This window comes from Argopecten irradians, unplaced genomic scaffold (genome assembly GCF_041381155.1).
Source record: "Argopecten irradians isolate NY unplaced genomic scaffold, Ai_NY scaffold_0017, whole genome shotgun sequence".
Lineage (NCBI taxonomy): Eukaryota > Metazoa > Mollusca > Bivalvia > Pectinida > Pectinidae > Argopecten > Argopecten irradians.
In genome coordinates this window covers 464,135-484,690 of record NW_027187484.1, presented here as the reverse complement: position 1 = coordinate 484,690, position 20,556 = coordinate 464,135, and the positions used below count along the sequence as shown (strand labels likewise).

At 34.6% G+C, this 20,556-nt stretch overlaps 1 protein-coding gene across 1 annotated transcript in view; it reads right to left on the bottom strand.

The window, feature by feature from the left end:
• The window catches only part of LOC138311313 (uncharacterized), a 195,149-nt gene that overhangs the window by 80,553 nt on the left and 94,040 nt on the right, over positions 1–20,556 (bottom strand). The window lies entirely within an intron of this gene.

Below are 20,556 nucleotides of genomic sequence, written 5' to 3'. Positions count from 1 at the left end.
CCACATTAAAGTCCAATCACATATGTAGCCACCATATACTCTGGTACTCCCGTCCAATCCACATATGTAGCCACCATAGACTCTGGTACTTGATAACCATCCACATATGTAGCCACCATAGAGAACTGTCTATGTACTCCCTCCAATCCACATATGTAGCCAATAGGTACTCCCGTGTTAGACTCTTGACACCATGTTTTACCCCGTCCATCCACATATGTAGCCACCATAAACTCTGGTACTCCCGTCCATTACACATATGTAGCCACCATAGACTCTGGTACTCCCGTCCATCCACATATGTAGCCACATATGGTACACCATATAGGCAGGGGTGGTACTCCCGTCCATCCACATATGTAGCCACCATAGACTCTGGTATACTCCCGTCCATCCATACATTGTAGAATGTAACCATAGACTTATGGTAAACTCCCGTCATCCACATATGTAGCCACAAAGACTCTGGTAAAAATATACTCCCCCGTCCATTTTATATGTTAGCCACCATATGACTCTGGTATTAATCCCGTGTATCCACATCATTTTTTCATGCTCATTTGAGAATTAATACTGATTATGATAGCTGTTATTATCGTAACTATATACAGCGTAGCTCCCTCAGAATTTTGTTTGATTTATGATTTTTTTACTGAAGAAATTACACATTACAACGCACGACAAGCACGAAGTTACGTTACAAATTACTGTTTGGAGCGCGTGCGCGACGAGTCCGTGCGTAGTATATCTATATAGATATAGTACATGACCGAGTGACCACAGGGGCTTGTTACATCGAAAGTAGAAGCGGGAGTTAATGTATTGAAGACTATTTAAAAATCTCATGAATATTTAAATGTTTCAAGAAGGTTGACGCCTTAATGCAATAGTATGGACACGATACCATAATATTCTCAACATATATGTTATATGCCCGTGATATTAATGGTAAAAAGGGGAGGAAGGAAACAACCAAATGTTTTAAAAAAGTTTCTCGTCTAACATTATATGGATGCATCTATATGAAAAGGCAAAAACTAGAAGCGATTCATTATTTTCGTTTTCATCTATATTAAAACAAATCTTTGAATCTACAGCAGCTTACCACTAACCATTAGAACATTAAGACTATACTACACATACAGGCCAACATCGTTTTTGAACAACACATCACAACACACAACACAGCAAAATACACAACATTAAACAAACACACACCGTATTATAAATTCATGAAAAATTTACATTTGCAATTTTCACTAAAACACAGGGTACCTTTTGTAAAACCATTTTGTTTACTCTTCATGCTTTAGGAGTCCCACATGTTATCCACTTAACACGGACACATTTATTTTTTAACACGTATATCACAAATCAAACGAAATGTTGTATTGATGAAACCTTGAATTCCGGTAATGAAAACTGTAATATAATTAAATGTCATTTCGAATTTTCTGAAAGGTAAAAATTACTTTGATTGAACCAACACATTTTGGAATCCGGTTTTCAATCGACCGATGGGTTGCAAAATGATCCTGTAACATAACAATTGACAACCCAATATATAGATATTAATCCAATGTATGTAAAAACATTCTAAATTGAAATAAAACAATCGAAAAAATTTACAAATTATAATTTTATTTAGATAACAAAATTTAAATTTCTGAACATTGAAATCAGGAAAAAAACAATTTAAAACAGAAACTATCATATTATATCACAAAACGTTATAAATTTGAAATAATAATACAGTAAAAAAATACCATACCGAACACCAATAATGGCCATTGCCCCCCCAAACCAATAAAAAATCTTCGCAAAAGTTTCCAATTAGTCCGAATTTCATGATACCGTTGTCAAAAAAAATTTAATCACACGGTTATTCTAATGTTTTTAAAATTTGCAAGTGTTCCCGATATAGTTTGTTATAATTAACGTATTTTATGAAACAGAAAACAAATATTTCGCACTGCTGATCTGACAATTCTATGTAGAATCATATCTAATGGCATTCCCATAAGTTGTCATTTCAAAGATTCATGGAGCAAAATTGCAAGGTCAAAATTACATCAAAATTTAAATTGAAAAAATTAAAATCTCAAAAAAAAAAATGATAGCTGTGGGGAGATGTTCCACCGCTACAAAACTTGTCACAATTTACTATCAAACAAAGGAAAAGACGATTTTTTATATTATATCATTTTTTTCAGTTACAGTAACAAAAGGTACTTGACTTTTTACACTTTACCACTGAATCACATTAAAGCTTCTAATTTTTACGTCAAGATTAAAAATATGAAAAAAAATTTAATTATTTAAGATGTCCCGACTTTAAACAACTTCAAAATTCCCAATGGCACTATATCCTATATGGAAAATTCAAGTAAAGACTGATGACTGCGCATGCACCAAAGGCAATTTTTTTTTAAATATTTTTTTTTGTGTTATTTAGAAATATAATATTATATACTACACGACTAGCATAACACCCAAATATTGTTACAAAAATGATGAATATCATTTATGCTCTGTCGGCGGTGGAGCATCTTTATTTATATTAATATGTTACATTTAGATATCTCACGAGTATATCATTATTACATGAATTATCTTACAAACATACAAACTTTAAGATGTCCGATTGTATCCTTATGTACAAATGTATTGCATTAGGATTAAACATTGCTCCATGAACAAATGATGTATATATAATCGAATCTTTCAGAAAAAATTACCTTTCTACTAATCCCCCATTGAATATCGCGTTTGTAGGGGTTATTGTTTTTTGGGCTTTCCGTCCGTCCGTCCCGTCCGAGCTAATAACTCAAAAAAGCCGCTAATTACAATCGCAGCAGCTCCTTGAGACTCTCTGGTTTACATCAGACAAGTGCCGTAGATGTGCCTTTTAGCCTAATACGGACTTTCCATTTTGGTCATTTTTTTCGTTACACCATGGAAACTTAGTCAAAAATACCATACCCACATATAACTGTTTCCTTTTGTTTCCGGACTATTAAACTCCAAAAAAACCGGTTAACACAACCTCCATGACACTTTCTGAATATAACATGTATCAAGACAAATGTTCCTACTTTAGTCATTTCGGACCTTCCGTTTTGAGGATTTTTTCCGTTATTACCATTGGAACATCTTTGTCAAATCAAATAGAAAAAAAAAACTGTTTTCCTTTTGTTTCCGGACTATAATTCCAAAACCATGCATAGCAGCTCCGATGAAACTTTTGAATATATCAGAAAACCCATGCCCTTGTTATGCCTTTTGCTATTCCATGTTACGATTTTTTTTACTTACCATACTGGTAAATTAGTCAAAATATCAAAGTAATGTTTCTTTTTTTTATTTTTCCGTTTTGAGCATTACTAAATTACACAACATTACAAAAAGTCCTAAAATTGGTGAACTAAACAACTTTATGGTGGATGCAAGGGATTTCATTTAAATATAGTGTTACAACTTTCTTATATTCTGTAACCGAAACACAGGTTTTACCGTAAAGTCCCATGGGACCTCTTTTAAAAAATATTTTGAGAATGACAATTTTGATTTATTGCAACAACTATATCAAAAATCATACTCCAAAACTCATTTTGAATTGATTTCAATTGCCCCAATTCACAACGTCCATCTTTTTTTATATTATTTTTTATACTAATTATGGGTGTCACTTTTTTCTACACATGTTGCTTATACAATGAAAATGCTAGAAGTTCATTCGTCAAGTATCATAGTGTCCAGTTTTGCCGAATATTTGTATGTGCGTCGTTTTTTTTCTACAAGTTATGCATGTGTTTTAAAAACATTTTTTGGTTATAATAGTTGCTTTTGATTGTTGGAAATTCTTTGATATTATCCTATTTTTCAAAACCAATTAAATTAAGGGGTATTTGAATTTCAGGCATTTTGAAAGGTATATTGGTACCCCCCCCTTATTGGCAAGGTAGGAGCGAGTGGTAACCTCTGATTAGCAAAGTCTTAAAAAATGGTGTGTGATACATATTGACATATAGGACATTTTTGGGTCTTATTGTTATTATGCCTTTATCTGTATCAATTAATCTAAGGATTCCAATAAGGTTCAAATTTAAAATTTATCTCAGTTAAATTTGGCAATAGACTTCAGAGCTATTGCTGCAATAATAAAAAATGCATTCGAGGTTTTTATTTTCTTTTTCTTTTTGTCAAAATCTAGGTTGTCAAAGTCCAAATAAGATCGATTGTTCATTGAACACAGTAAATAGCTCTTGTTGGTGATTCAGTCTCTTTTCAGTTTCTCTCGTCAATAAAAAAGTGAGAGTTTAGCACAAAATAAAATAGCATTATATTTTTCATTTTTTTTTGTTATCTTCCTCTGAGAGTTATATAATAGATGTCAATAAGTTAGCCTTTTAATTGCATTACTAATTTTTCATGAATATTTAAGAGTATTTTTCTCAGAATTTGACAGAATCATGAAAATATATCACCAGGTACATATATTGAAATTTCATAATGGACTTGTGAACATGCACAAAAAATATTTTTTTTTTTGCAGCTGCATTCTGTAACATGTTTATTTTTAACATCAAAATGTCGAGTTTGTAAATTTTTAATGGTAAACGGCCTGAACTGCTTTACAACAACTCACCTTTATCAGGCATTATTTTGTACAGGCAATAGTGCTAATTGCTTCAAAAGATCCTGACATGGGCGCATATATTGTATAATTGATCACGATACATTTGGATGATTTTTTTTTTGATTGTTTCAAGTTGACTCTACAGTTCAGTAACAATTACACAATATGTAGGGCAGTTTTTCACATGTTTTTGAACAAGCTAGTTTTTCATGCCAATATTAAATCCACTCTGTAAAATGCTACCCCAGCTGAGTTGACTAATCACATTGTTGGTTGTTGTTTGTTAAAATTGTCGAACCCCAAAAAAATTCATACATTAACACAAATGTAAATGATTATTTATTCATCATTGATTTCAATTTTTTATACAAAACCTCATAAAAAGCGTTTTCAACGCTTTGGACAAAAAGAATTGTTTTTGATGCGATTGGCTTTTTATTGCGGAGTCAAGAATAGATAATAGTATCCGTTATTATGGGTAAACCAATTCTATATTTTGTATTTTAGTGTTTTACGAGATTAACCTATTATGTACATTTCACCAGGTAAAGGGCAAAAGATTTGACCTTAACATTTCACCTAAAGGTCCTTAAAAAAAACTTTTTTGCCCTCTAAGGTCAACTGCTTTTTGCCTCTTTAAGGTTAAATGTAAACATAATGGCATATAATTAATTTTTCTGTAGAAGTCACTATGCTATTCATACCCTAATCCACATATAATAGGACTTGTCCACCATACTGAACAACATGAAACACATAGGGAAATGAAATTTTAAGTCCTTTAAAAGTTGAAGAGAAAATACAATGAAAACACCAAAACAACTGATTGAAAATTTAAAAATCCCATAAAATAATATTTAACACAATTTGTTTTCATAATTGTTCATTTATTGACACTAGAAGTCTATCTACTTATAATTCATTTGATATTGCTACAATTATAATAAACAAGTTGTAACTTTACATGTAGTATTTAAGAAATCTTTAGCCCTTGCTTAAGGTCAAATAACCTTAAGTTAATAGATCCTTTGCCTCTTAAGGTAAATAAATCATTTTGCCCTTAAGGTAAATAAATCATTTGCCCTTAAGGTAAATAAATCATTTGCCCTTAAGGTCAATGAATCTTTTGCCCCTAAGGTAAATAAATCATTTGCCCTTAAGGTAAATAAATCATTTGCCCTTAAGGTAAATAAATCATTTGCCCTTAAGGTAAATAAATCATTTGCCCTTAAGGTCAATGAATCTTTTGCCCCTAAGGTAAATAAATCATTTGCCCTTAAGGTAAATAAATCATTTGCCCTTAAGGTAAATAAATCATTTGCCCTTAAGGTAAATAAATCATTTGCCCTTAAGGTAAATAAATCATTTGCCCTTAAGGTAAATAAATCATTTGCCCTTAAGGTCAATGAATCTTTTGCCCTTAAGGTCAAAAACGTTTTTAACCTTAAGGTAAATAAATCTTTTGCCCTTAAGGTCAAAAAACTTTTTTAACCTTAAGGTAAATAAATCTTTTGCCCTTAAGGTAAATAAATCTTTTGCTCTTAAGGTAAATAAATCTTTTGCCCTTAAGGTCAAAAACCTTTTTTGCCCTTAAGGTAAATAAATCTTTTGCCCTTAAGGTAAATAAATCTTTTGCCTGCCCTTAAGGTAAATAAATCTTTTGCCCTTAAGGTCAAAAAACCTTTTTTGCCCTTAAGGTAAATAAATCTTTTGCCCTTAAGGTCAAAAAACTTTTTTAACCTTAAGGTAAATAAATCTTTTGCCCTTAAGGTCAATAAATCTTTTGCCCTTAAGGTCAAAAACATTTTTTGCCCTTAAGGTAAATAAATCTTTTGCCCTTAAGGTAAATAAATCTTTTGCCCTTAAGGTCAATAAATCTTTTGCCCTTAAGGTCAAAAACATTTTTTTGCCCTTAAGGTAAATAAATCTTTTGCCCTTAAGGTCAAAAAACTGTTTGGACTATTTTATACTTAGACGATAATAAAAAATTTTACCATTCCCCTTCAAAAAATGAAAAATACTACAAGATTCTTGAATTATTGAAACATTGAAACCTCATTGTCCATCGCTGATACTGTTTATTGAAGAAACACCTGATCTCAAAATGACTCCCTTGCCCTTAATGACATGAATACTAATTCTGAACAACAAACAATTGGATGATTTCCATTCCTAGTAAGTGGTATATCAACATTAAGGACATCACACATAATGACAAAAAATATTTTTGCCCTTAAGGTCAAAAGATTTGCCATTATGTAAAGATTTGTTTACAACAACTTAAGGTTAAAAAATATGGACATAATGTCAAATAAACGCTTTTGCCATTATGTTACCTATCCGATTTTTTAACCTTAAGGGCAAAAGTTTTGACCTTAAGGGCAAAAGTTTTTGCCATTATGTACAGTTTCAACGTTTTAGCCCTTAAGGTCAAAAGATTTAACCTTAAGGTAAAAAGATTTGACCTTAACGGCAAATCTTTTTACCTTAAGGGCAAAAGATTTGACCTTAAGTATTATATGTATTTTATGACAAAACGGCGTGCCATATTCTTGTGCAATTTCTCAGTTAAAATCTAGGTGCAAGTTTCTTCAGTTGTGTACTGTTCAGATCATGTTATCATCCTTATAAGACACTTTAAATACCAAACAAACAAAGAATCATTGGATATGGTCAGAGAGGCGTATTATGCGTCTGTTTACAGTGCTCTTGTTTACTTTTGCTGTCCCAACTCCAAAATATTGTCTTTCAGGTAGTTCTACCCAATGAAGACAATGGAGGCAAATAATACTGTTTCTTGTAGTGTTTTATCCAAAGAAGTGATTGTATTTTAAGAAACTCAAGTCAGTTAAATCAAGAGTTATTCACATGTTTTAAAACAGTGCCTGATCGTTGAAACCTTCAATAAAAAATAAGTAAAAATCCAGTGTGTTTATGTTTGTATTATTTTCTCTAACTGTCCTGATGAAAGGAAATATTTTTGGTGTCCCTTGGTATTTCTTTCTCTCTGTCCTTACCCTCAGCACTAAAACATGTGTGCAATAAAATCTGTATAAAGATTCTTGTGAGGATAACGCACAAGGTTTTCAGAATGTGAATTTGTATGGACACAGTTGGTAACTTGTAGAGCAAAACCAGGTGTTCCAGAAGAGTAAGTGTCTTCTGTTTTGTTGGTGACACCTGCCATGTAAATCTAGGTCAAATCCGGAAAATGCCAAAATATTTCAACAGAACATAAGCTGACTGCATATTAACGAGCATAAAAACAGACATAATAATACCTCGTGGGAATGCGGACATACACGATAGTCTCTCTAAAATAAAACAATTTTGTGGGGACATAGAAAATCTCATGTTAGTGGGGACATACAAAATATCAAATACACTACAATTCTGTGGGTATGAAATGAAGAGATAGACAGACAACTCTGTTATAACACAGAGTTTTTGTTCTAGAACGAAATGTTAACACGGCTAAATAAACCTATCAACCCGCTTATTTTCGCGATTTGGGTAATAAGGAAACTAACCGATATATTTTGCTGAAATTATGAACGTAAGTTAATCTCAGCGTGATCTATCGACTGAATTAATCGTGTCAGCTACGAAAATTCATTAAAGGTGATATTTTTTAGGTCAAACAGGCAAATATCGGCATTTTGACCACTGGTTTCTGTTTAATTCGTCCTAGTGAATTGATAAACTTAACAATCTAAGACTCTACATATAAACAGTACTTGTAATTATGAACAAAACGGTATTTCTGATTTTTGGAAATGTTACATACAACGACCACAATACAGCCTTGAATAATGGTGGTGTTTCGCAGGTTCTCGTTAAATTTCCACAACAGACGAGATATTTCGGGGTCCCAGACGCCTTCCTTCGGAGCTAACGTTACATGTATTCTGAACGATTGGACCGGCAAATGTACCATTTAAAAATGAGTGATATTTATGAAATTTTCTGTAGAACTTACTAAAAATCATAAAATGCGTAAATAATTTATGCACTGATCATCACATATTTGTTACAAAATGCGTCCAAAATGTGCAACAGTGAAATTGATCTGTCTGCAGTGTCTCGATCACACAAAATCATACCGCTCACTAGTGCGCCCCCTATGAGGAATGTGTATTGTTTGTATCCGGTTGAGTAAAAACGTTGAAGCCGCCTTGGTGTTCAAGTTAAAACCGGCATTATCAGGTAAGTAGATGCGTATTACTTGTTATAGACACCAATATCGATCATTATCGATGGATATTCATATTATCCGTTATTTGTTTTATTGTTTGTGTAGGCCTAAAAAACATACTTAAAATCTAGTCTGGCTTTTCATTATCATCATCGCGAGTGCCTGCACATCAGAACCATGCATGCGTTCTAAATCATGGCTTAACAGCACATAAACTGACAATTATGCTGCCTTTGAGTCAGATGCCGTTTGAATATATGTATCTCGTAATATATCTGTATTGTTTGATAATTATGATTAAATTGCTAGTAGTTAAACCATAAATTAATGCAGGTCGTTGCAGCACTGTGTACAATGTAACCTTACATGTCGTTTCGGTACTTGCTGAAGTCGTTTCGGTACCCTAAAGTGCAAATGCCGAAACGACTTTCAGAAGGTACCGACTTTATTTTGAAGTACCGAAACTACTTGGTGCCGAAACCTGTGCACATGGATGCTATCATGATACGATGACACCTGTTTGGTCTTTAGCAGTTTACGTCTGATCTGCTGTCTGAAAATAGCACCAAGCATGAGGTTAATAATTGGTGTTTAGGCCTAAACCATGATTAGATCAGAAGGAAAGTGACAAAATGTGACAGTGGCAAGGGATAGCACTAAACAGTAAACTGAATATTTTACAACTAAAGAAAACAAGCCAGACAAATCTGGAAAAAATGTACCAGTTAGTTTGACAATGGATATGATCAACATTATCAGAAGCATTTGTATGCACTGCAGTTTTACATGACACATAATAATTGCTAAAGTTATTGTACAGACTGGTGGGGGGAGGGGGGTCAATAATGTGAATAATGAAGATTAATTTCACAATTTTGCTGTGTTGTGTATAGTCAACTACTGCGCAGTAATTAGGATGCCGGCAGGAATCATCATGATCAGCTTGACCAGCGTTATGTAAATTTGCATTCATGTAAATATCACACTGATCGTCGACCTGTTCAGCCATGTTATATGTTTTGTAAGTCGCAGATATTAATGACGGCAGGAATCATCAGCTTGACCAGCGATGTGTGAGGTTTTATGATTATCTCGATTGACACGTTGAATCCATGCCTGATTTCGCCATTCTTACATATAAACAAAATTGAGAGTAATCCAAATTTTTACCCAGGGCTTAGGCCTAAAATGTTCAAGCATGTAATCTTCAAACCTTTAATGATAAAAATTCAATACACATGAACTAAACTCAAAATGTCCATCAAGAAATTCTACTATTTAAAAAAAATGTCTTTTAAAAGATTAATTTGTTTATACATCTTAGCAGAGATAAATTATCTATGTAAGACAAGACAATTAATTCATTATTATTTTGAGTTACACAACAATGAACCGATGGTGTGAAGCCAGTATGTTCAGATCGAGCAGGGTTGCATAATGATATGACGACATTCACAATTATCATTTCTAGATGCAGGTAACTTTAAATAGAAAAATTTCCATGTTAGAACGCTTTAAAATCATCAAAATATATCATAAAACTCATCTCAGCCATTCTAAATCGTAATATTTTTTTCCAGGGAGACCCCCAAACACCAAAATATTGTGCCATCAGCGCTCACAAAATCATTAAAATACATTGTAAAACTCATCTCGGCCATTCTATATATATTTTTCCTGGGGGGAACCCCCGAACCTTCAAAATATTCAGAAATACTCGCCTTCGGCGCATACTCATTAATTTCCTGTTTGCGACGCCACTGTCTATACAGATGTGTACAAGGATTATATGTAATGATGTATTAAAAAAAGTAAATGTGAAAAAAGTATATATCTCTGAGTCGGATAGTGAGTTTGAATCCCATGTGGGGGCAGTTACTAGGTACTAACTTTTTTTTGGTGGTTTTTCTCCTGGTACTCCTGCTTTTCTCCGCAATCTAAACCTGGCACATACAAAATGTACCGGTATGCATCGTAATTTTTAAAATGGAAAACATACATGTACAGTACTGGGGAGTACAATAAATAATGACATTTTGTAAACTTTGAATAAAACCTCAACAAAGATTAAGATATTATTGTAGATCTACATTTACATCTACATATATATATATATATAGAAATAAAAAAAAAAGAAACACGTTGTTAGTTTAGCATTAGCGCTTTCATCATGTTCTTCAGATGCTTAACAACATAAGATGACGTCATGACAGTATAGTCATTGTGTATTGTGACGTCATATTAAGGGAGGTAATTATACATATAACAATTGATTTATACAATTACAACAAACGATTCAGTTTCGGTTTCAGAGTTTTAATAAATTGCTTTTCTTGTTCTTTTCTTTGGATGGTATTATTATTTAACATTTTATAGAATGGAAATATAGTAAACCTTTTCTTTCCGCAAATGTCCAAATGTTCACTTAAATTTATTTTCCTGTACTCCGACACGGGCCCTCAGTGTATTACTGGTCTCTCCAATGTAAAATTCCTTACATCCGGGGCATGTTATTACATAAATAAGGTCTTTCGAATCACAACACATATATTTGCATTCACTACGAATGTTCTGGAGTGGAATTTGAAAGATTGACCTTCTGTAATGTAGTCGCAGGTTCCACATCGTGGGTCCATACATTTTCTTACGGTGAAATTTTCTTCAGTTTGGAAGTTAGATTTACATAGTACTCTCTTCAGATTTTTGGGTTGGCGTTTACTATTGATGAAGGTTGTGTTTTTCAGCACTCTCTGCATATGTACATCTGCTTGGAGTACATTGTTTAGTTGGCGTACTGTTCCGGTTATGTTTTTATTCCGTGGATTATGTGTGGTTACTAATGGTAATATTAAAGATTCTGTTCCTTGATTCTCTTTTGGACTGAGGAGCATTGTAAAAGGCCTTTACAAAAAAGCTGAAGAAATGTGGGATACAAACTTCAAACTGTACCTAATTAATAACTGGAAACGATATCTATATTATATGTTTGAATTTTAATACATGGCAAACAGTTACTAAGTTTTCGAGCTAAAAGTGATGTATACAGACACAGACCCCCCCCCTCCCCCCTCAAACACATGAAAAAAAACCAACACTAAACACAGTCAATTTATTTATGATCAATAAACACAATTATCTACCGAAGGAAATTTTATTTTCTTTGAGAGTGTTTATTACATAGATATGTTTTTTTACACCTTTTTCATTTAGGCTTTCTCCATTATTATGTCTGACACATCCCTAAATGACACTGCATTGTTCAAATATAAGTCAAAACCTTATTTTCAAAAATTGATCATGATTTGCCATTTAAAATGTTGAAAACTGGCTTTGAAAGGGCATGCACAAATTCACTGCTTAGTTATTCTTTATTTAGCTGTACTATAGCTTCATACCATTAATTATTGAACTACATGTCATTGAAAAGTTTTCACTTGCAGGATTTGGTAAAGGGAGGTAATTTGCTGTTTTGTAAATTTTCAAAATTACTTAGCAGCATAATGCTAAATAATTAAGAGATATTATCTAAGGAAACAGTTTTATTTTTTATAAAATGGGATTAGGGAATGAGCAAGTCCATGTGTACACATGCATCATGTACATATGTATACTGGCACACATGTATATGTACATACAATATACATAAATGTTTACCCTATCATGAATAGTGTGTGTTAGGTGGGGGGGGGGGGGCTGTATTTTTCAGAATTGAAATCAACATGTCTCTTCTCTTGCATTTTGTTATACCATGTTTATAGCACCTCACTAAATGGTATGATAACATAATAATATTCATGTAATACTAATCTTAGATGTATGACTTTTAAATTATAATAAAACCGCATTCATATTTTTTATCGGAGGGTGGTGGTGGTGGAGGGGGGCCGGGTTGCTTCATTAAAAGACCAATGGTCTGGACATACCCATTACCCGATGCTCACTACATCCATCTTTTTCTGTTCATTGTGTTTTTTGATCTAATTTAAGGAAACAGTATGTATGTAATGCATAACAACTTTACTTATATAACAAAACACATAACACCAGGTTTGTAAGTTTATGGGATGGCTGGTGCTCAAAATTTCCTGCAATATGGAGTTATCTCCCCATGCTGACAAAATCCATAGAAAATACAAACAGATACATATTCCTTCACAGACTGAATATTTTTGAAGGATTCTTTGAAATGTATTGTGTACAATTTTCTGCAATTTTAGGTCAAAAGTCATGATAATTTTGGCAGATTTTAATGATACATGTATTAATTTGCATGAATAAGCACAGGAAATGGAGAAATACTATCTGAATATCATAATGCAATTGCATATGTTGTGCAGATAAATTATATATACTTTTGTACAGGTATGTTTAACAGTTGAATGAATATATTTAGATTTCTAAGTCTGACATGTGCCTTTGATATTCTATAAATTAACCAAATCTTGTCCGAACCCAACCGGAGCAACCGATGGGAGATAAATCACATGTATTATGTGTAATGCCCGATGTCGTTCAGGTTGTATGTGTAATGCCCGATGTTGTTCAGGTTGGTCCAAACCAAGATTTTAACCAGGGATGGGTATGGGGAGGTAATTGGCTTATTTTCACATTTTCATGGTATTTAATCAAGGTTAATGTTAAATGATTCAGCTAAAATTATTGTTTTTGTTTGAAAAACTAACTCAATATATAATAACTTATTGAGTGTCATACAGTTCATATCCATGGAAACTATAGAGTTATTTTGATATTCTTGTAAAAACACTACCGGTATTTAAATTTTCTTGTTTCCTAAAATGTATGTATTTGTAAGAGATCGAGTGTTCGGCCAGGATGATATTGTCGACTGAAACCAATTTATTTTTTTTTTTTTTTTTGGAAAAAACAGTCTCGATTTGATAAAATGGGGTTAGCGGAAACTTTTACATAATTATTCATAAAAATACATGTTTCCAGTAATTTGTTTAATTCCATTAATTCCAAAATTTGTGATGTTATATACATGACATTTCCAAATTTTTCATATCATGTGATTATTATTAGATTGAGAATCATTTTATCTACTGCAGAACAACAGTGTCAGTAGGATTTGTGCTGATATTGGTGATGTCATTGAGTACATGTATTTATGGTTTTGGTTTTATTAGTTCAACGTCATATTAACAGCCAGGGTCATGTAAGGACATGCCAGGTTTGTTGGTGGAGGAAAGCTGGAGTACTCTGAGGAAAGCCACCAACCAGTGGTCAGTACCTTGCAACTGCCCCACATGGGATTTGAACTCGCATCCCAGAGGTGGAGGGCTTGTGGTAATATGTCGGCCACTTTGGCCCTATACTTACAGTGCTGTAACACTGCGAAAATAAACATTCTTCATGGATCAGTACTGTAAAAGCAATCTAAAGTTGGCCGTAATAGGAAAAGATGGTATAAGTAGATTGATTCAATTATGAAATTAAAAACAATGAATTTCTCCATTACTACTGAAAACTGAAAGGGTGTGCTTTCAATTACCAAATTCTGAAATGGACAATTCAGTGAGGCTAATTCTGTTACATAACCACTATGACATAAATGTGTTGTTCTACATTCCTTATTAAACATATAACAAGAAATATCGACAAATTCCACGACATTGTTAAGCATGCAGGTACAACATGTACACTGTACCCATACCCGAGCCAAAGTCACGCACTTTAAACAAATGCAATACATAACCACCGTGTAGTTGATGAAATTATTTTTAGACAAGAACATGCATCTAATAAAGTAAATACACTACTGAAAATCGAGCAATTTGGGTAGTTCTGGACAAAAAATTCTTTACTGCACTGGCAAGGGCCAGTGTTCGGCATACAAGACATCCGACCACTATATGTGTAATGGCGGACAGTAAGCGAGTTTGAACATTTCACATACATTTCACTACAGTGGGCTTTTCTGGCATATCACAGTAAAACCAACTAATCTACCCAGGTAATATCTTTATATTAGAACTGGTTTGTTTCTGGTATATGTGCAAATTTTAATGTACTCTTAGGCTGAATTGTACCTTTAATTATTATTTATAATTGAAGTATTACCTGGTAAGCTGACTTCCATATTTATTATTACAGAAACCACAGCGGGACTGAATAAAGGGAGGTAATTTTCTATTTTAGTCATTTTTGAGCTATAGAGTGTCTCCAAGTATAATGCTAAATATATAACAGTGTGTGATTAGTTGAAATATATCACATGGCTGAGAAATAAGACATTGTGTTTCCCTCGAGGGAAATAAAGCATCATACATGCCTGTAGGCAGATCACAGTGATACCAATTACAACTTCACCTTTCAGAAGAACTGGTTTATTCCAATATAAATTAACATTTAATGCATATTCAGAATTGTCACTTTTAAGTGATTATGAATTAAAGTCATATGTCATGGTTAAATACTATGTAATCATTGTTTTTAGCTCACCTGGTCCGAAGGACCAAGGTGAGCTTAAGCCATACCGTAGCGTCCGTCGTCCGTCGTCTGTCGTCCGTCGTCCGTCGTCCGTCCGTCCGTCAACAATCGACTTCTTCTCCATAACCGCTGGTCGGATTTCAACAAAATTTAACTGGGAGCATCCTTATGGGCTACTAACTGAAAATTGTACAAATGATAGGGCTGACCCCCCAGGGGCCTAAGGGGCGGGGCCAAAAGGGGTCAATTTGGCTATTTCCATTTAAACGACTTCTTCTCTGAAACGAAGCATGGGATAGCACCCAAAATGCAATGGTAGCATCCTTATAGGGTGGGGATTCAAAATTGTACAGATGATGGGGCTGACCCCCTGGGGGCCTGAGTGGCGGGGTCAAAAGGGGTCAATTTGGCTATTTCCATATAAACGACTTCTTCTCTGAAACTAAGCATGGAATAGCATCCATAATGCAATGGTAGCATCTTTATAGGGTGGGGATTCAAAATTGTACAGATGATGGGGCTGACCCCCTGGGGGCCTGAGGGGCGAGTCAAAAGGGGTCAATTTGGCTATTTCCATATAAACGACTTCTTCTCTGAAACTAAGCATGGAATAGCATCCATAATGCAATGGTAGCATCTTTATAGGGTGGGGATTCAAAATTGTACAGATGATGGGGCTGACCCCCTGGGGGCCTGAGGGGCGAGTCAAAAGGGGTCAATTTGGCTATTTCCATATAAACGACTTCTTCTCTGAAACTAAGCATGGAATAGCATCCATAATGCAATGGTAGCATCTTTATAGGGTGGGGATTCAAAATTGTACAAATGATGGGGCTGACCCCCCGGGGGCCTGAGGGGCGGGGTCAAAAGGGGTCCATTTGGCTATTTCCATATAAACGACTTCTTCTCTGAAACTAAGCATGGAATAGCATCCATAATGCAATGGTAGCATCTTTATAGGGTGGGGATTCAAAATTGTACAAATGATGGGGCTGACCCCCTAGGGGCCTGAGGGGCGAGGTCAAAAGGGGTCAATTTGGCTATTTCCATATAAATGACTTCTTCTTTGCAACTAAGCATGGGATATATAAATATAGCACCCATAATGCAATAGTAGCATCCTTATAGGGTGAGGATTCAAAATTGTGCAAATGATAGGGCTGACCCCCCGGGGGCCTGAGGGGTGGGGTCAAAAGTGGTCAATATGACTATTTCCGTATGAACGACTTCTTCTCTGCAACTAAACATGGGATTACGCTCATAATGTAATGGTAGCATCCTTATAAGGTGGGGATTCAAAATTGTGCAAATGATGGGGCTGATCCCCCGGGGGCCTGAGGGGTGGGGTCAAAAGGGGTCAATTTGGCTATTTCCATATAAACAACTTTTTCTCTGCAACTAAACATGGCATTACGCTCATAATGCAATGGTAACATCCTTATAGGGTGAGGATTCAAAATTGTGCAAATGATAGGACTTACCCCCCTCGGGGGCTGAGGGGCAGGGTCGAAAGGGAGCAATTTTTGCTGTTATCATATAAACGACTTCTTCTCTGCAACTCAGCATGGAAGAGCACTCATAATGCAATAGTAGCATCCTTATAGGATGGGGATTTAAAATTGTACAAAGTATAGGGCTGACTCCCTAGGGCCAAAAAGGTCAATTAGGCTACTATTTTCATATAAATTACTTCCTCTCTGAACCTTTGTATTGGATAGCATATTTGTATGGAATCTATAGCATCATTATTTGGTTGTGTTTCAAAATTAAACAAATTTTGGAGTCAATTTTACTAATTTTTCTAATTGTAAGAGTCTTTGTGATAATTACAAAAAACAAAAACAAAACCAGGTGAGCGATACAGGCCCTCTGGGCCTCTTGTTTTGCTTTATTTCAATGGAGAAGCTTAATTACTATACATTTTTATTAGGTCACCTGTAGGTTATGGTGACCTATTGTGATAGTCTTTTGTCTGTCGTCGTGCGTCGTCCGTCGTGCGACTGTAATTTACGGAGTAATTGCCCTTTGCACTAATAATTATTATTGGACCTTGTGAACGCGATAACTTGAGTAAATATAAACTGATCTTAATGAAACATTGTATGTAGTCTAACATTGGAAAGATCTCGAACGAGTTCGAAAGTCAGCGTGATTCACTTGTTATTTACGGAGTTATTGCCCTTTGCACTAATAATAGTCTAACATTGGAAAGATCTCGGACAAGTTCAACAGCAGCGTGATTCGATTGTAATTTACGGAGTTATTACCCTTTGTTCTAATAATTATTATTGGACATTGTTAACGCGGTAACTTGAGTAAATATGAATGGAGCTTAATGAAACTTTGTATGTAGACTAACATTGGAAAGATCTGAGAAGAGTTCGAAAATCAGCGTGATTTGACTGTAATTTACGGAGTTATCGCCCTTTACACTAGTAATTATTATTGGACCTTGTGAACGCGATAACTTGAGTAAATATTAACCGATCTTAATGAAACTTTGTATGTAGACTAGCATTGGAAAGATCTCGAACGAGTTTGAAAGTCAGCGTGATTCACTTGTTATTTACGGAGTTATTGCCCTTTGCACTAATAATTGTAATTGGACCTTGTGAACGCGATAACATGAGTAAATATAAACCGAGCTTAATGAAACTTTGTATGTAGACTAACATTGGAATGATCTCGGACGAGTTTGAAAATCCGCTTGATTCGACTCTAACTTAATTACGGAGTTATTGCCCTTTGCGATAATAATTATTGAACTTTGTGAACACGATAACGTGAGTTAATATGCACCAATCTTAATGAAACTTTGTATGTAGACCTATTGGATCTATTTTCCTATTTCATCTAGACATCAGTTGGCTATTAAATGACTAATTTTTATGAAATATCATGATCAGATGACTAATTTTTATGAAATATCATGATCAGGTGACAGTCGTAAAAGAAACGGACTAATTCCGAAGATTAGGCTAAGTCGTAAAAGAATTACTACTAGTTTTGAAGTTTTATTCTAACTGCAATGAGTTATTGTCAACAGAACTGATGTTGGGCGTGCAACATGCTGAAATGGAAGGCTACCAAATTTGTTTAAATAAATGCCCTAATTACCTTCATTAAAGGTCAGTGTCAAATGGGCTAAAATCTTTAAATGACACCTCTATCAATATCTGACAGGTCTAGATCTGTAGGCATGGTATTACGCTTGTAGTTTGAGATGACGAATACCAAGTTTGATCAAATGAATGACCTTGACTTCCATTCAAGGTCACAGTCACAAGGGTCAAATAGACTTAAATCGTAAAATGGCTTTAAAATGTGGGATATTATTTTCTGAGCTAGTGAAATCGCTCTCTAAGCTAGAGTTAAATCCCGTTCGCAATTCTCTTCATTTCATCTGCGACATTCCTTCAGGTGTCGCCCACTAGTACTTTAAATATCTCATCTTTGGGGGCATATATTATTTCTCATGCATCATAATTTTGTGGGGACATTGAATATCTCCTGTTAGTGGGGACATACATTATATCATGCATCATAATTTTGTGGGGACATTGCATATCTCCTGTTAGTGGGGACATACATTATATCATGCACCATAATTTTGTGGGGACATTGCATATCTCCTGTTAGTGGGGACATACATTATATCATGCACCATAATTTTGTGGGGACATTGCATATCTCCTGTTAGTGGGGACATACATTATATCATGCATCATAATTTTGTGGGGACATTGCATATCTCCTGTTAGTGGGGACATACATTATATCATGCATCATAATTTTGTGGGGACATTGCATATCTCCTGTTAGTGGGGACATACATTATATCATGCATCATAATTTTGTGGGGACATTGCATATCTCCTGTTAGTGGGGACATACATTATATCATGCACCATAATTTTGTGGGGACATTGCATATCTCCTGTTAGTGGGGACATACATTATATCATGCATCATAATTTTGTGGGGATATTGCATTTCTCCCATACTTCACAGGGATATCCCGTGGTTGCTAGGGAAAAGATATCTCTATCTTACACAGGGGGGTGTACAGAGGGACGATGGTCCCAAACCACGGATGACCATATTTGTAAAAGTATTTAAATGAGTATTTGAGAGACTGTATATCATTGGTGGGCCAATCAAAAAACTACAGTACCCGCTTCCGGTTGTGAATAACATCGATCACCGCCATGGAGAAAATGACAACAGATAGCACCAGAAACCGGAAGCCGAGATAATAAGCATGCGCAATGTGAATCCGAGTTCCCGCTATTTTTTTAACTTTCACTTTCGGCTACGGAGATGTCGTAATGGCTGACGACCATCCTTGGTTGTCATATTTTGACGATGTTGACGAGACCAACCCCTACAGAGGCTTCGTTTCCGACATTGAGGATATTAATGATGTTGTGAGGGAATTCTCTTATCATACCTCAACAACGTACACCGTTACAAGGTGTACCAAGAATTTTGGACACTTTAGTCTTGGTGAGTAAAGAGTAATGCGATAAATATCAACAATTATGTTTGGAATACATGTGATATATACTATAGTTTTACTATTAATCGATATATATTCGGTACAATTTGAGAGCTTATTGGTCAAACTCCATTCTTACACATATTCCTTATCTTTGTGATATAGGACCTTATATAGGACTAGTGTTGTTTTGTTTATGTCACATGTGGAAAAGCTGTGCTTCATGAGATGTTAACATTTTTTTCCAAAATTACGAATAGCTGTTCCTTCACGACAAAAGGTCAGCATCTCTACTAGTACTACAAACCAGAATGCAGATGCCTGAAGTTAGGTGTGTTAATGCTAGCCTATTTACCATTTCTACGTTTCACGGATCATATATATTCTTCAGAATCAGACAAACAATAAATACTAGATATACTTCCCACTTAGTATCCACGATTGCAGAAAATTATGATCATCGGTACATAACTATCAACAAAATTACTTAAAAGTTTTATCAATTGTTGAAATGATGCGCCATAGGCCTATACACAAATTCATGTACCTGTCGTGCAGTACACATAGTAAAGTAGTTGTAATTTGCGAGTGCTCATGATCATGATCACTGTGGCCTATAAGTTCTTATTAAGAATTATTTAAATTTAAAGGGACTAACCACGAAAGTAGAATGTGCCATAAATGTGTTGTTCTACATTCCTTATGTAGCACATAACAAATTATTTTGAAAAATTCAATGACAAATTGAAACTGGAAATCCATATCAATACAATT